The sequence below is a fragment of the Zootoca vivipara genome, chromosome 7 (genome assembly GCF_965207765.1).
Source record: "Zootoca vivipara chromosome 7, rZooViv2.hap1.1, whole genome shotgun sequence".
NCBI lineage: Eukaryota > Metazoa > Chordata > Lepidosauria > Squamata > Lacertidae > Zootoca > Zootoca vivipara.
The window spans coordinates 71,590,275-71,604,939 of NC_142590.1; the positions used below are offsets into that span (position 1 = coordinate 71,590,275).

Sequence of the window (14,665 nt, forward strand, 5' to 3'; positions counted from 1 at the left end):
AAAAGGGACCAAACTACGTATATACAAAAATACTCTGTGGAAGGTGTGTGGCTATATAGGTTATTGCTTGGTATTCAGTTAATTTGGGCTTCGAGCTAAGGGGATACACGTTAGCCTTTGCGGCATACTTCACACCTCTTATTGCTGATTGTGCAGCAAAATGCCCGTGAATAGATTTAGCATAAGGCCTGCAGACGTCATTAATGTTTTCCCCCCCCTTCTTTTGTGGCCACATCCAATCTGAGGGAGCCAATAAAAGAAACAAATTGAAAGCACGGGAAAGAAATCAGTAGAGAAAACCAGTGTCAGAAGTCAAATTGCATGTAAATTGCAGGCACAAGGGTAAGTCTGCGTGGAATTTGCAAGGTTGTCTTTTATTTGACGGGTGGGTGTGATGCCCGCCCCCTCCTCCTCTATTTCTACAGGCTTCTTTGCATGTTTACAATCTCTTTGTGATGTGACCACTAGAGAGCAGGCTTAACCTAGTAACAAGAGCTAATTAAGCTCCTGGCCTCTTCCTTTCGTCTCAGCCCCTGCCCTGCCTCTCCAAGCCCACTCCATAGCCCCCTTCCGCTCCCTTCCCTTCCCGTCTCTCGCTTTAAAATATAGGCAGAGGGGATTTCGGCGATTCTTAGCTCTGCCTCCAATACTGTGCAGTCTTAGGCCTAATTAAAACGCCACAGACGGCCTGAACCCCACATTAAAATTTGATGAGGAATTGATCAGCCAAGCAAACAGGAAATTTAGCTGTGTGAGTGAAGGTAATGTTTGCTCAAATGTGTAATGAGTTCCATAGGGAATATTTATGGGGACCTCGGCGACGGCTCGAGCAGTTCCTTCCCTTGATTTTCATCATGCTCACCTGCCCTCTCCATGTTCAGAGCAGATGCATAAAGAAAAAAACAAAACCCAAGATTGCCTTGGGGAGGGGCTTGCGGACCCTGAAGAGCCACTGGCTTCCTTTGCCGTAGAAAACCGCATCAGGCAGAATGATTTGAAATCAAACCGAACAGGGCAACTGGGCTTTGTCCCAGGGAGAAATGCAATGTGGATTTTTGCACAACATAATTATCCAGGAAGATTTATAGCAGGATCTGTAGGCTAGAACAGGGCTGATGAACAGGATCTGACCAGCAGGGTCGATCTTGACTTCCCACCTCACCTCCACGGGCCATTTTTTCAGGTGGGCCATACCCCATACCCCACACCTCTCACAGGCAACCCAAATTAAAAAGTAAAATAAAAATAAAAATCTGCAGAGGAACATTCTTTACATCATTGGTTCAAACTGAAGCTGGCGATGTAAAGGAATATTTGTACTTACCGAATCCCCTCGACACCAGGTGTGAGGTAGGTGGGAATAGTCTGCAGAAGGCAGTCTCGCAGGTGAAATTGGGACCTGTGCCAGGTTGGGAGTCCCCAAGCTTTTTTGATCCAGGAGCACACTTGGAAATCTAAGAAACTGAAGAAGAAGCAATTCTGAAGAAGCAAAACAGGCCCATTGCAATACATGAGGCTGGGAAAGCAACATGCCTTTCAGATGCTATTGGACAGTGGTCAGGAATGGTAGAATTTGGAATCCAGTCCCATCTGGAGGGCCACAGATTACCCCATCCTTGTTAATATGCTTACTGGTTGGTGGATAAAATAGAGAAAGGAATAACCATGCTGTTGTCTGGACCTATTAAGGGGAGGTGTGTATTCTAACACTTGAGCAGCAGAAGCATCCAGCCTTGTTGTTGTTGTAAAATTATATGTTGCCCATCTGACTGGGTTGCCCCAGATACTTTGGGCGGCTTTCAGCAAGTTATAAAACAACAGATAAAAGATAATACATTATAAATTTCCCTATACAGTGGTACCTCAGTTTACAAACAGCCCCGTTTACAAACGGCTCCGTTTAGGGACAGCACGGACCCAGAAGTGTTTACATCCAGGTTCCGTGGTGCCGGATGCGCAGACGTGATCTGTGCAGCTCGCGCATGCGCAGACGCAATCTGTGCAGCATGTGTGCACGCAGATGCACTCTATCGGCGCTTTGCGTACGCGCAGAAGCATGCCTATGGGGAGCGAATGCCTCCGTTTACGAATGCCTCCGTGGAACGGATCGCGTTTGTAAACCGAGGTTCCACTGTACAGGGCTGTCTTCAGATGTCTTCTAGAAGTCAGATAGTTATTTCATTGACACCTAATGGAATGGCGTTCTACAGGCCAGGCACGACTACCGAGAAGGCCTTCTAAGGACAGCATAAAAACAAAACCAGAGTTCCACTATAACCAGCAACCTCTCCATCATCGATGCTGAGCTGGACAAGCCTATTGACAAGGCAGCTACAGCAATGGCTCACTTCTCTGAAAGGGTATGGGAGAATGTGATGCTAGCAACCAATGCCAAGATTTTGGCATCACATGGCAGGACAGAGTTTCAAAGAAAGTTGTGCACTCTCAAGCCCATAGTCCCAGCATTTTTGCACTCCTGCGATGTCTACGCTGGCTTGGTTGTGTACACAGAATGGAAGGTGGAAGAATCCCCAAGGAAGTGCCCTCTGGGGAGTTGGCTTCAGGCACCAGGCCCTTTGGCAGACCAACTCTGCATTGCAATGATATCTGCAAACATGACATGAAAGCTGGCAACATCAACCCCACTGTGTGGGAATCCTTTGAAGAGGACCCCAGTGCCTAAAGACAGAGAGGCAGGTTGTGCATCCATAGCAGTGACCAGAGGAGGAATGACCGCTAGGAGGAGTGCAGAGAGAAGAAATGCCATGGTGCTATAAATGAATAGTTTCTCTATTGTGCTGGAGTTCCTTTGACATTTTCATTTTGGCATAAATATCCTATGTAAAAGCAGCCTATTTTTCCCCCCCTGAGCTGGAAAACAAAACAGAAAACCTGAGAACCAATACTGTGCAAAGTGTTATCCAAGCAGAAAGGCAAGAGCTGGGTATGTGTTGCACCCAGTGTTTAAAGCCTGGAAACACTGCCATGTGGCACATTTTAAAATCGGTTCATAATAGTTCTTATAGGACTCTGCGGTCTTGATAGGCTGAAAAAGCATTAGACAACCAAACATAGCAACTGAGCTTTGTGAGATAGGGAAGTGTTAATTATCTCCATTTTATAGATGAACACGTTTAAACCTTCTGGAAATTTTCTTCTTCACTTGCATGCTCATTTAATCCAACTGGCAAAGGGGAAAATGTTGTCATTCAGTAATCTTGCCTCCTGAGCTCCTTTCTCCTTGTTCTGCCCCTTTGCCTGTGAAATGCAACATTGTCTCTAAAACATCATTTTGGGCCACCTAACACATTTTAATTTTGAAATTCCAAAAGATTAGGGCAATACCTTTTGGGGGGGAGCATCCAAAATGTCGTTTCAGGGTGTGCAAGCTTTCAAAGGGCTCCACAAGCGACTACGATCGCATTACAAAGTGCATAACCAGTTCTGCAAACATGATAATATAAGCACATTAATTAAAACACACAGTCAAACAATCCTATTAAAACATTAGAGATATAAATATCCAAATATAAATATGACTAGCTGTTAAAAACAACAACATCCCAAGGTGGGGGTGGAGGGGGGGAAGGAAGCTGGTGGTATTAATCAAGACATCCATGCCTATGTTGGTAAATTTTAAGATAGCATATGATGACATGTGAGGGGAGTTGGAAGCAGTCATAGCTGACAAGTCTCCCGTTTCCCCCGGAAAACCCCCGTTTTTCCAGCTGTCCCCAGCCGAAAAAACGGATTTTTTTGTTTTCCCCCGGTTTATTCTGGTGCGGCAGCCATTTTGGAACTGGGCACAGCAGCATCAAAAATCACTTCTGAGCATGCTCCGCCCAGTTCCAAAATGGCCACCGTGCTACTTCCGGTATGCTACTTTCGGTCCAGTCCCTTATTTTTCAGAGAGGAACTTGGCAGGTATGGAAGCAGTGGTGTTGCACTAGTCAGAACAGGGATGGGTCAAGGCAGTGGCACATTTGAGAGAGCTCTGGGGAGGAGGGTGGCCCAGCAGGTACATGTTAACCTGTTAGACTGCAGCTACCAGCCCAGAGCTCCTTGTGCTTAGTGCCGCCCCATCCTAACAAGTGCAGTGACACCATCAGGAGATGCTACTGACCCTGCCCACCCCCCTCACAAACCATCACTAAGTTTTATGTATGTTGTACCATGAATAAGCACATCAAGTCTGAACCCTCCATTTAGGAGTACATGGAAAAATGTGTAGTGTGAATTTTTCAAGACCTACATTCTTCTTCTTTGGTGATCACTCATCGCCGAGTATGATTGTCTTCCATGGACAGTGAGGCCGTAAGTGACTGTGGAGGCCAATTCTGGATCCACACGTCTTTCCACAGTGGGGACATAGGTTTCTGGGTGGGAGATGATCACGGTTTGCCAAACGTGCCATTCCTCTTAACACATTTCTCCATTTCATCCTGAGTTCGTGCTTCTTCAAAGTCCATGGCACCTTTGGTAAAGGCTGTGCTCCAATTGGAGAACTGTAATATGTTCTCCATATTACAGCTTTATTTGTCAGGGAGCTGTGATTCGCTGCACTATCTTCTGAGCATAATCAGTAGCATACATTAGATGGGCAGGTGTTTGTGTGAAATGGTCCTTCCTTCCTGTGCATGGTTGAGAATAGTTTGTATTTAAACAGCTTCTTGGCAATGAAAATTCTGTGACTTAGACATTGCCGTGGTCTCACAACATTGTAATTGTCATAAGCATGTGCTCTGCATTCAAGGCATGCCTCTCATGCCTTGTACCGCTTTCACTGTCTGTACGAAAACCTTCAGACTGGTGATTAACTTAGTAAACTCTGCCTCTAGCCCAAGGACCTGTGAAAAAAGGGTCTTTTTCTTAAAATGCGAAAGCAATGTGATCTAAGCACTAAAAAGTCACAGCACCAATAGTTAACTCTAAGAACATTTAATGATAGGCCACAGAAGATCAGCCTACAGGCAGTTTCTGTCATTACTCCTCTGCAGTGCTGCTGTCTAAATTAATAAACTTTTCATGCACCAAATTTCAATTAGCAGGGAGCATATCTTTCAGATTTGGAATCAAATCAGCCATAGGCACGTAACAGCTCTGAGGCTGTAGTTAAGAGAGCACAGTCTTTACGATGTCATATAGTTCTCTTATAGCCTAGCTATTGCTCCCAAATAAGTATCAATATGTAGCTGCAGGGGCACTGTTGGGGTTACTCCACCCCACCCCAACATGAGCCCCGAATCTCCCCAAGTGCCCCAAGTATTTCTGGGTGGGCAATGAATTTGGGGGAAGTTGAATTGGGAATGAACTGAGTGGTATTCTGGGTGGTAGACTGATTTGAGGGATGCATTCATTTCAGAAGACATCCATACAGGATGAGTGGGAGTTAGTGAAGGGCGGTAATAGAAGGGAACTTGAAATGATTTGGAGCAGGATCTCTTTGGAAGTTAATTGGGGGGGGGGTTAAATGAATGGAAGAGAAATGGATGGGGTGATGTAGGGCGTGCTGGGGAGCTTAGTTGATGTGTCTTTTTATTTATAAATCTGAATTTTCACCCACACATTTAAATTAACATATGCAATTTTTACATAATTTTGTGTCTGGGGGCCTCCTGCCCCAATCATTAAATGTTTTAGTAATGCTGGTTTCTCTCATATGTGTGAGAGAAACACACACCTACCACATTAAAGCATCCATCTTTTGCATTCTTATTTGGGAACAATAGCTAGGTTATAAGAGATTAATGGAAAGTAGCTTGATGTTATGGTATATATGAGGTTGATTTTGGAGGGGCGTAAGTTCAGTTCAGGCAAACTCCAGGAAAAGTCGTAGAATTGCAGTGTCCAGACCTTGTCCAAGATTTACGTGAGACCAGACCTAGGAGGAACATGGCACCTGGACAAGCTATGATAGCTGATAAAGAGCTATAGGTAGTTTCTCCACCCATTCTTAGCAGGAATGGGGAAGCTGTCAGGTGATGTCAGTATTAAAAACATCAATAAGGGGCTAAATTCTGCTGTAAAAGATACCTGGATAACCCTAGCTCTAGGTCAAAATATGCCAGAGACAAGAGCAGCGGTTATCCAGCATTGCCAGCAAGTCGAAATTCCAAAACCAGCACCTTCTGGCTATAATGGTGATCATAAATGTTGCTTAGCACAAAGAACCTTCAGCTGTCTTGGAAGGACTCTTTACTCTGAAGGTCTCCAGAGCCCATTCTTCCAGGATAGCTCTTTAAGGGAGTCCTTCAGTATCCCAAGAAGGGCTTTTTATGAGTTGTCAGTCATTGCTTCAGATTCATTCCTGACATGAAGCCACAAGGGCCCCATTCATAAAGGATTTGTACATCATCACAGTATATGTCCTCTGTTCTTTTCGACATTTCCAGGTGGCAATAAACTATTCTGTCTTTCTAACCAATTTGTTACTTTCTTAGGTCGCAAGACCTCATTTACCTCTACAGTCATACCTCGGGTTACGAACACCAAACTATTCGGGTTACGAACTGCGATCCGGAACGGATCGCGTTCGTAACCCGAGGTATTACTGTATCCCAGATGTAAACTGTCTACAAAGAGAGTGTGAAGGGAAGATACAGCATAATAGAAGACCTGACCCATTCATAGAACCAGAGCACTCTCTAAAGCTTTTTAGATTACAATAGAAAGGTTTAAAAAGAAGAAGGCCAATTCATGAGCCATGGGTTCAAGGTCTAACCACTTGCTTCTAATGTAGGCTTAAACTGTAAACAAGCTGAGATTTCACACATCATTGAAAACTTTCATTAAGCAGAAGTAGAACCTTGAGATAACCAGTGGTCCATTTAATCCAATACAGTCTTTAGCAGTAGTCAACAAGATGCTTTTTGAAACCTGCAAATTTAAGGAGATACATGAAGTTCCATCTTACCTTTCATGGCTAATAGCCATTGCTAAGTCTATCTTTTATTCAGTTTCCTAAAAAAGAAAAGAAAAGCTAATGGTTATCACTACATATAGTATCAACAAATCCCCCACATTTATTACAGACTCCATGAAGAAGTATTCCCTTTTATTTGCTCTCAATACCAATCAGTTTTATTGAAGGGTCCTGAGTTCTGATGATGTGGTATTTGAGAAAGAGAGAAAGAGAGACTAATTGCATGCACAGAAATGGAAAATGATTTTAAATGTGGATAGTGCTATAAAGGAAGCACGAGTGCCTTGTAGGAATGGGCCAAGCTGCCAATTTCTGTTTCTCATTTTCCAATCTTAAATTCAGTTCTCCACATTTCTACAACAGTGTGATTTTTTTTAAGTTCTCATGAAAATGCAGCAGCATTTTCATGTGAATTTCTCCTAAGACACACATCTTTGTTTGCAGTTTTGCCTAAGATAAACTTTATATAATGCATTTTTTGTCTGTTATTTCTACTAATATATGCATTTTTATGCACACTTTATTTAGCACATGCATTTTTGTACACATTGCTTGGCTGGAGAACTACACTGCAAAATTTGGAGAAGTGTGAATTTTGAAAGATAGATTCAGGTCATGTATTGTTTCAGAAACTTCGAATTAGGTAAGTTTGCCTTTCAGTGCAAACTGGGTCAAATTTCTCTCCCATCTCTAGTGCCTTGTAGTTCATGTTAATGCAATACATTAATCTTGCCTGGAATTAGGACATTCAGGAGCCACCAGTAGTGATATTAGCTCACAATGTGCAGAAAAGAATGGGCATCTACCTGCAATAAGATGTTGGGATTGGTGATTAATCCTTTGAGGTGGGACAAGGCATTTTCAGGCATTGGTCTGAACACAGGAATGCTCAAAGTATAGACGAGAGCAGGGGTGTGCATGCAAGCCTCTCCCCTAGCTTCCTCATCTGCATCCCCCTACCATGCTGTCTCTCAGACATAACCTTCCCATGTTTCACAGGGAAGCTCTGCATGTGACTTCTACTTGCATTCATGCAAACATGGTAAAAGTCCCATGTAGACCGAGAATCTTACTGGCTAAGAATTGGAAGAGCGAAGATATACCAATAGTGGATGAATGGCAGATGAAGATGATTGAATTCATGGAGCTGGCTGAACTGACGGGGAGACTACGTGACCAGAAGGAAGAGTCGGTGGAAGAAGATTGGAAGAAATTTAAAGTCTATATAAGAAATAATTGCAATATTGGGAATGTCTAATATAAGATTTGGAAGTATATGGAGGTTGTAGAGGTGGTTTTGTAGCGGTATTAGAGTATATTTAGATTTAGATATAAGTGTTAAAGAAGAAATGAAATGTTAAGGAAATATTAAAAGGATTCAATTATGTTTGTTGAGGAAAAATAAGAGGATTGAAGTATGATATAGAAATTACTAAGGGTGATATATAATGAAACGCAGTTAGGAGGGATACGAGGAAGTCAACAGTGTTAGGATATATGAATGATCAATATGGTTTCTTTTTATTTTTGTATTTTGTTTGGGTTTTTTTATTCTTGTGTTTTATGTGCTGTTTGTATTTTTGCATTCTATGTTCTTTTTCCAATTTTCATAAAATCAATAAATATATTTCAAAAGAAAAGAAAAGCCCCACACAGACCTTCCCTGTGCAACATAGGGGGGTCAGGGACTGGCCAGGCATGAAGCATGCACATGAGAATGTTGGGGCAGGACTTGCAGTTGTGCCTCGGCCACCAACTACGCTTTGAGCATTCATGTGATTAACCTGAATGCGCCCACAGAGAAGCAGGAAAACAGGACACATGGCCACTTCCTGGTTACTCTGCAACAGAATCATGCCCAAAGCTGGTCAGACACAGTAGTCCCTAACTAAACAGATAGATTAGTGCAATGACCTGAAACTACACAATGTACCTTCCAACCTTCTCCTGTCCCTGTGCAGACCAAGCCCCTCTTCAATCTGCTCCAGAAAGTTGGAGGAATTCTTGGAGCAAATTTGGGGGGGGGCATTGGGGGGGGGCTCAGGGAGAGGACAGCTTTTTCACAAGTAAAACACATTGTGCTAGTATAACTGTTTAGTTAGACACTGACCATTGAGATTAATATTTCTCAGTTCAGTCTCTCCATACACCATTCATAATTTTGCTGGTCACCTGATTGGTTTCCCATGGGGGCATTTTGAGCTGACTTTGAAAATGAGAAATATCTGGGGCGTGTATGGACTACCCATGGCAGATGACCTCTGCAGATGACTCTGAGTCTCGGAGTACACAAGTTTTTGCATTGACACCTCCCGAGTTCCAAAACAACAAATTAGAAAGGGAAGGTTCAATCTGCTTGTCAAAACAAGAGAATTAAACAAGAGATGGCATTTTGCCTCTAGGGCCTTCCTTAGGCTACAGAGGAACAGGATGTCATTGAGTTTGGCTGTGTCCTAGTTTCTCCATGGCCTGAGGAAGACCCCCAAGGCTGAAACATTATTTCTAATTGTTCTACAAATGACCTTTTTTTTCTCCTCTCTTGCTCCAGATGCCACTGATATTGGCGTGTACGTGTTCCTTTGTGACTTCGTTCTGGCAGGGCCCTGAACTAAAAAGTACCTTGCTGCATTCTTTAAAAAGTCTAGTCCTTGGATTTCAAAAGCATTTTATCTGGCCTTTCCCCTGTATTCTTAGGGTGGGCATATGGCAGAAGAGAGGTACTAAGAAATGTCCCTGGCTTTGAAGTAATTGCTACATAAAAAAGGTAAAGGGGCCCCTGACCATCAGGTCCAGTCGTGTCCGACTCTGGGGTTGCGGCACTCATCTCGCTCTATAGGCCGAGGGAGCCGGCGTTTGTCTGCAGACAGCTTCTGGGTCATGTGGCCAGCATGACAAAGCTGCTTCTGGTGAACCAGAGCAGCGCACGGAAATGCCGTTTACCTTCCCGCTGGAGTGGTACCTATTTATCTACTTGCACTTTGATGTGCTTTCGAACTGCTAGCTGGGCAGGAGCTGGGACCGAGCAATGGGAGCTCACCCTGTTGCAGGGATTCGAACCGCCAACCTTCTGATCAGCAAGCCCTAGACTCTGTGGTTTAACCCACAGCGCCACCTGGGTTCCCAATTGCTACATATATATCCCAAAACTCATGTAACAAAACTTCTCACAGAGAGAGACGCCTACCCCACAGTTTTCTCCCAGTATGAGAGGATTTCCTCCATCCTAATCCATTTATGGTGATTTCCATGAGGAATTGGGCTTAGTAAAGAGCCTATCACACATTTAGCTCTCCGACGATCATGGTGAACCATGTGGGAAGATGAAAGGAATCTGGATGGGTGTAGTATAGGCAGAAGAGCAGCATTCGCAAGCAGTAGCTGGAAAAAATCAAAAGAAGAGGAAATCTCAGTAATAAGGATGCTGCATAGACATTGGACCTGGATAGCTCATCTGGTAGAGCATAAGACTCTTAATCTCAGGGTCATAGGTTTGACCCCCACGTTGGGCAAAATATTTGTGTATCGCAGGGAATTGGACTAGATAACTCATGTGGACCCTTCCAACTCTGCAATTCTATGATTCTAAGACAGGACCCAACATGATAGGGAAAATGTTTATGCTTTACCAAGGCTTGGGAATCCAATGGGCCTGCTGTCAGCTAGAATAAAAGCCCATTGCCACAAGGGGGGGGGGATGAGGTGAAAATGTAGGTTATGCTGCTTATACAGAGCTACTTCCCTGTATCTGAATGAGGCATCCTGATCCTGTCAAATCTTTGGATTTCACTACAACCAATCAGAAGCAATGTTGAAATAGAAGAAGCAACATTCTGAGCTGTGAGTTGCTGGCCCAGGCTCTCCTCTACAAAAGAGAGGAGGAGATAGGAAGAGAGGATTGGGGAAGGAAGGGTAGTCTATAAAAACGCAACAGAATAAGGTGACAGGACAGATTTATACTTGCAACTTCAGATTACAGGAGTGGCACACCAATGGCTTCCACATCTGCTGTGTCAGGAAAGTTGCAGGCTTCTTATCTCCCTCCCTCACACTCTCTATCAAGGCAATATTGTTTCTATAGAAAATAAAAAACTGAGGTAAGCAACGGTAAGTGAAGAATTTGTGTGGTTAAGTGTGGTCATGTTTACAATAATAATAAATAATAACATTTTTTTATTTGTATCCCGCCCTCCCCGGCTGAGCTCAGAGCGGCTAACATCATAAAAACAACACAATATACATAAAAACAGACATCATAGAATCATAGAGTTGGAATAGACCACAAAGGCCATCCAGTTCAACCCCCTGCCAAACAGGAAACACCACCAAAGCATTCCTGACAGATGGCTGTCAAGCCTCCGCTTGAAGACCTCCAAAGAAGGAGACTCCACCACACTCCTTGGCAGCAAATACCACTGCCGAACAGCTCTTACTGTCAGGAAGTTCTTCCTAATGTTTAGGTGGAATCTTCTTTCTTGGAGTTTGAATCCATTGCTCCGTGTCCGCTTCTCTGGAGCAGCAGAAAACCTTTCACCCTCTTCTATATGACATCCTTTTATATATTTGAACATGGCTATCATATCACCCCTTAACCTTCTCTTCTCCAGGCTAAACATACCCAGCTCCCTAAGCCGTTCCTCATAAGGCATCGTTTCCAGGCCTTTGACCATTTTGGTTGCCCTCCTCTGGACACGTTCCAGCTTCTCAGTATCCTTCTTGAACTGTGATGCCCAGAACTGGACACAGTACTCCAGGTGAGGTCTGACCAGAGTGGAATACAGTGGTACTATTACTTCCCTTGATCTAGATGCTATACTCCTATTGATGCAGCCCAGAATTGCACTGGCTTTTTTAGCTGCTGCATCACACTGTTGACTCATGTCAAGTTTGTGGTCTACCAAGACTCCTAGATCCTTTTCACATGTATTGCTCTCAAGCCAAGTGTCACCCATCCTGTATTTGTGCCTTTCATTTTTTTTTGCCCAAGTGTAGTACTTTACATCAATTAATTAAAATACAACTTAAAATTAATTCAGACAACTTAAAATCTGAGCAGGTGGCAATTATCAGGTTGGAGTTGAGAGTGGTTAATACTTGCCAGGAGCAACTGTTTCCACTGATCAGCGGGTTTGTGGAGGATACATCACTCAGATTGACGATAGACCCTCAACAACTGTAGAAACCGGTCAGAGTGTACCATGGGTTTCATATAAATGGAGTTACAAATCCTTTCATTGCTTGATTTGGAATATTTTGGAATAAAGAAGATTCATGTTAAATCACAAACCAACTATTTTGCTGCATCACTGACCTTTAATGTGGCATACATTTTTTAATAAGGGAACATGAATAACTTCAGCAGTGAGAAAGTCACTTATTTATTAGGAACAGACATGCTTTTTTTTAAAAAAAAAAAATCCAATCCTTTGGCAATGGAAAAAGCTGTATTTGGATGAAGGATTGATGTGTTTGAATTTCAGTCAATCAGAACCTCCCTCACCCTTTTGTAAATTTCTAGAGAGTAGTTTATAATTGTTTTGACTGTATTTATGTAAAATCATTTCCCAGATAATTTTGGTTGATAATTGTTGGCTGTAAGCCGTGCTTATCAGCAGACCTGCAAAGTTCTACATTTCCAGTGATTAGATTTACAATTAGGAACATTTTTCAGGAAAACCACAGTTCTGGGGGGGGGGGGGATTGTTGATCTGGCTTTCCCTACCATCCCTTGCTGTCCAAGTGCTGCTAAAATTTTAGAATACAACAAAGCAGGTTCTCTCCATAGGAGAGAGCATGGGTTGCGGCAGGGCTAACAAGACGACCCAGGGCCTTGGGGGTGGGTCTGATATTTGGCTTTGATTGGTGGTTTAGATTAGATTTTATATTAGATTTGATGGCACATTTACATTTGCCAGCAAATACTGTTTATTTCAAGGTTCTGAAAATTGAGGTGCACATTAGATTTGGTGGAGCATTAGACTTGAGTAAATATGGTACCTTAAAATTTAAGGCTTAAATCTCCCAGAACTATAGAAGAAAAGGCAGATGTGGCTTTTCTGTCCCATTAGCACCCTATCATCCAGGCACCCAGGAATTTTCTCAACATGCTGTAATTGACCAGGGCTCCAGGGAGGAAGGGATCAGCCTTATTTCCAGATCATTCCTATTTCACACCTGTCCATTCCCAAGTCCATTACGTCCCATTTCCACATTAATTTGAGTCATTACTGTTACCATTATTATTATTATCTGCCCCTGACTAGCAGGTCCAAATTCAGAACAATTAAACATTAAAAACTATCAAGGCAGACTACAACCACAGGAACAGGGTGGGCCCTTAAAACACACATCTCAGATGACAAAGACTAGTTTAAAGTGGTGGTCCTTTAGAATTTGTGGAAAGTTATGTAATGAAGGTGCTAGTTGCACCTCTGTGAGAAGGCAAACCCACAACTTAGAGGCTGCCACAGCAAATGCCCTCTCTGCCTGAGAACTTATGGGGGATGCAGAATTACCCTCTTCTGATCTTAACACCCATGGGGATCTATACAAAGTACCTGTACAATAACGTTTAACAGAGCAAACCAAGCCATATTGGCACCAGGCTGAGAGGTAGTCTGAATTGGACAGAGATGACCCTTGCCAAGCCCTTCCTGCCTCCGTTTAGATCCCAGTCTTCTACCTGCAGGATATGTTAGCGTCACTTTACTGATGTACAGCTTTTCCTTCTGCATATCAGAAATACAGGCAGGTGAAAGTAGCACTGCTGGGGTCCCTGCTGGTAGAAGCCAGTAGGAAATCCTGAAGTTGGGGAGCAGCTGCATCAGCCTGGAATGTGATGGATGCCAAGCTGGCCTTGCCACTTTCATGTGATGACTTTGGGCCCGATCTGGGCCCGATCACTGTGACATCTCTTGCCCGGTGCAGCAACCTGCCTCCCCAGTTAACTTCTGTCCCAGCCACAGTGCACAGCATGGTTTGCCAATACAGCAGTGGTCCCTCCATCTGGCATATATAATTTCCCTGCATCCACAGATCTCAGGGCGGTTCATAGCATAATAATACAAATAATACATAATAAAAAACAAGAAAAATAAACCCAACTCCCCCTCCCCTATAAACACATTTTAAACAGATTTGGTAAAAAATTTTTACTTAAGAACTGCATTGCAAAATCCGGAGAGGTGTAAAACGCAAAAGATATTTACATTTCTGATCCACCCATTAGCCCAGGATGTGCAGATGGGTTCAGTTTGCAGCAGAACTCACAGGAATTGAATTCCTCAAGCACCCCTAGCCCCAGGCATGCCATATAGCAATCAGGATGGGAATCGACAACAGGGTCAGAAAAGGAGAATAGAGAGAATCCAGAGGTGCCCTAGATCCTGCTGTGTTGAGAATTTTAAAGGTTTGTGACTGTTCTCCAGGTTTCACTCCGTCTCCCCTAGTGGAGGGCAAAGGACTCTATCTCCTAGCTTTGTTCACTTTCCTTCCCCCATGGTTTCTTGCAAACCCCTGCTTGTACATCTAAATGCTCCAACTGGAGTCAGAGTTGTTTGGTTTTTGTTTTGTTCTAAGTCCCAAAGTGCTTAACTACTGTTGCCGCTGTCACTGGCTGAGATGAACTAGTTTGAATCAAACAATCAACTGAGTAGCAACGCACAACAAACGTGCGGTTGTGAATGTTGCCAAACTGAGTTCTGGCGACACTCCAGCCAGAGCCTGTTCCAAAACTGTGAAGGCCTT

The 14,665-nt window shown here is 43.4% G+C and overlaps 1 long non-coding RNA gene across 1 annotated transcript; it reads right to left on the reverse strand.

The window, feature by feature from the left end:
* Nucleotides 1–3,541: 3,541 nt before the first annotated feature.
* On the reverse strand, nucleotides 3,542–14,413 carry LOC148685130 (uncharacterized). The gene is made up of 3 exons (XR_015951142.1): nucleotides 14,128–14,413; nucleotides 6,914–6,960; nucleotides 3,542–4,847 (listed from the first exon to the last, which is right to left on the reverse strand). It is a non-coding gene; the product is annotated as an uncharacterized LOC148685130 (long non-coding RNA).
* Between the last annotated feature and the right edge of the window lie 252 nt (nucleotides 14,414–14,665).